We start from the raw sequence: 3,414 nt of genomic DNA, 5'->3' as shown, positions 1-3,414 counted from the left end.
TGTATGGCCCTTAATGCCAGGTTCAAGCTATGGGGGATTCCTACAGACCAAAAAAATAAATAAATAAATAAATAAATAAAAGAAAAGACATCAGGATTCTGGAAAATGATAATGGCTATGAAAAGGTGATATTTCAGATGCCAAGCGGAATGAACCGGAAGCAGTCTTATCCACCGCACAGCAGGAAAGTGGCAAAGGGGTCTTCTCGAAAAGTAAGGGACCAATACATCTTAATGTTGGCAGGCTGCTCCTGACCTTGCCCAGGGAGAAAAAGCCACAGAGTTCCGCAGCTTGTGGGTAAATGGAGAACGGTAAGAGAAAGGATTGTCGCTCGTGCAAATATTTACTGAGACTAGACCAACAGATTGTGCAACTCTCTCCTACTACCTGAGCTGAGCAAAACCTCCTCAGGGAAGAAGTTGATAAACCCTAAGATTGTAACTAACAGGGCAGAAGCAATCATCACAGGGGCCGGATCTCAGAATGAAGCCTATGTACTTGTATTTTCTATTCCTCTGAATGTTCTTCCTTTTTTATTGAAGTATAGTTAACACACAATCCTTGGAATGCTTTTAGATAAACACCTGCCTGCCAAAAGATGTGGACCTGAGAGAGTATTCCAGAAGCCTTGTTGATGGCGTTGGGTTTTCACAAGTGAGCCCTCCGAGAGAGTGCTTGGGATGGTGTTCTGGGGCATTCCACCACCATGAAGAGGTAGCCTGTTCCACCAACAATGACAAATTCAGCAGTCATAGCAAGCAAAGTCCCCAACAGCGTCCAGCTCTTGATTTCAGCTCAGGTCAGGATCTCACAGTTTGTGAGATTCTCACAGTTGAGGATTCTCTCTCCTTCTCTCTCTGTCCCTGCCTCTCCCTCTCAAAATAAATACATAAACATTATTTTAAAAAAAAAGAAGTAACTTCTAGTTAATTCGCCGCACAAACAACAAACTACCCTGCTTGGACACCCACCACTGTTTTTTTTTAATCAGGAAACTCAATCATGTAAAGACTTAATAATAGCAGCTTGTGTTCAGATAGCTTTTAGGCTTACAAAGTATATTTAATATATATCTAAGGCTCAAAACAACCCCATGAGGTATGTCTCAATTGCCCCCATTTTACTCATGAGGAAACTGAGGCTTACCAGGTTAAATAGCCATCCAAAATGTTCACCTAGACACCTACTTCTGATAATTGTGGGGGAGTTTTTTTGCAGACTAGCCTTTCTGCAGAGAATGACCAGAAGAGTGGGACCGAAATCCAAAGGATGGGGTTGAAGGCCTTGGAGAACTTCTAGAGCCACAACGTCTTGAAGGGCCAGTATTTTTGTCCCCCTGGGTCGCCTTAATGGAAAATATTGGAAGGTGGTTTAAATAACAAACATTTATTTCTCACAGTTCTGGAGGCTGGGAAGTCCAAGATCAAGGCATCAGTAGATTTTCTGTCTGATGAGGTGTCTGATGCACTTCCCGTTTCATAGACAACTATCTTTTCACTGTGACCTCACACAGTGGAAGGGGTAAGGGATCTCTGTGGGGTTCCTTTTATGAAGACACTAATCCCGGGGCGCCTGGGTGGCTCAGTCAGTTAAGCATCCAACTCTTGATTTCAGCTCAGGTCATGATCTCCCGGTTCGTGAATTTGAACCCCGAGTCAGCCTCTGTGCTGACAGTGTGGAGCCTGCTTGAGATTCTCTCTTTCCTCTCCCTCTGCCCCTCCCCTACTCATGCTCCCTCTCCCACTCATGCTCCCTCTCCCTCTCCAAATAAATAAATGAACATTAAAAAAACACAAAGACACTAATCCCATTCCCAAGGACTCTGCCCTCATGACCTAATCACCTCCCAAAGGCCTCACCTCCAAATGCCGTCACATGGGAGGGGGTTAGGACTTCAACATATGAATTTGGGGGGACACAAACACTCAGTCTATAGCAGCCAGGATCCTGGAGAGAAGGGAAGTGCATTGAGGAGAATCTGGCCTTCTGTACCCAATCTCCCCCTTGAGGTGTCTGCTGATTCCTAGGAAACTTGGGGCCAAGAGTCTAAGAAGCCAAGTGCAAAACGGAAGCTTCTGGAAGTCTCACAGCACACGGAGACAAAACTTAGAGTTCGGGGCTACCCAGGAGGCCAGAATTTGAGGGGCCAAGATTTCAGAGAGAAGGGAAACATACCAACATGAGCCGACCTTGTTTTGAGCCATTTGACACCAGACCCTTCCTTCCTGTGTAAAGACACAGCAAGGTGTAAAGAGAAAACAAAAAAAGCTGGTGTAGCTACCATAACAGCAACAAAAGTGGACTTAAGGGTAAGCAGCATTAGGAGAGATAAAGAGACATTTGATAAAATGTAAACTGACTGAAAAAAAGAGGAAGCAGACAAATCTACAATCTTGATGAGGACTTTTAACCTAACTCCCTTGTTTTTGAAAATCCAAGACCATTAGCAAGCCTTTAGACCACCCTTTCCCAAATACATATGTTTCTGGCAGGCAGGGATGATATCGAAAAAGATTCCAAGGAGTGAAAAATGTGGGTACAGATGCTTCGTTTGGAGACTTAAATCATTTTTAGAATTTCTGTCTTTAGTTTCTTTCCTCCACAACCGAGAGAGAGAAAAAATTAGGAGTAATATGGAAGATATGAACCATACAAATAACAAAATTCACACACACACACGCACACACACACACACACACTGCAAGTGTGCATGAGATGTTTATCAAAATCAAATATATGTGTGGACATAAAACACATCAACACAAATTTCAGACAATGGAAATCATTTGGAATATGTTCCCTGACCATAGTTCAATTAAGCTAGAAACCAATTTAAAAATAGGTGTAACTCGGGGTGCCTGGGTGGCTCAGTCTGTTAAGAATCCGACTTTGGTTCAGGTCATGATCTTATAGTCCATGAGTTTGAACCCCGTATCAGGCCCTGTGCTGACAGCTCAGAGCCTGGAGCCTGTTTCAGAGTCTGTATCTCCCTTTCTCTCTGCCCCTCCCCACTCGTGCTCTGTCTCTGTCTCTCAGAAATAAATGAACGTTAAAAAAATAAAATAAATAAAAATAGGTATAACTAAAAAACCATCACACATTTGGGCATTAACTATTATACTTCTAGGTAAGGCTTAGGTAAAAGGAGAAATCACAGTAAAATTTAAAACATACTTTGAACTGAGTGATAATGAAAATATGTCATAGCAAAACTCGTGGGATACAGCTAGAGCTGTGCTTACATGAAAATTTATAGCCTCGGGTTCATAAACTGAAAATTAAAACTGAGAGTCCATATTCATCTCAAGAAGGGAAAACACTGTAAAGTCAGCCCATGGTGGAACGAAGGAAATTGTAAAGACAAACAAAAGCACACTTACACACAACAGAGAAACCCTACAAAGCCAGAAGCAG

The sequence above is a fragment of the Suricata suricatta genome, chromosome X, assembly GCF_006229205.1.
Source record: "Suricata suricatta isolate VVHF042 chromosome X, meerkat_22Aug2017_6uvM2_HiC, whole genome shotgun sequence".
Classification (NCBI taxonomy): Eukaryota; Metazoa; Chordata; class Mammalia; order Carnivora; family Herpestidae; genus Suricata; species Suricata suricatta.
The sequence above is the reverse complement of the archived record's forward strand: the minus strand, read 5'-3'. Positions refer to the sequence as shown.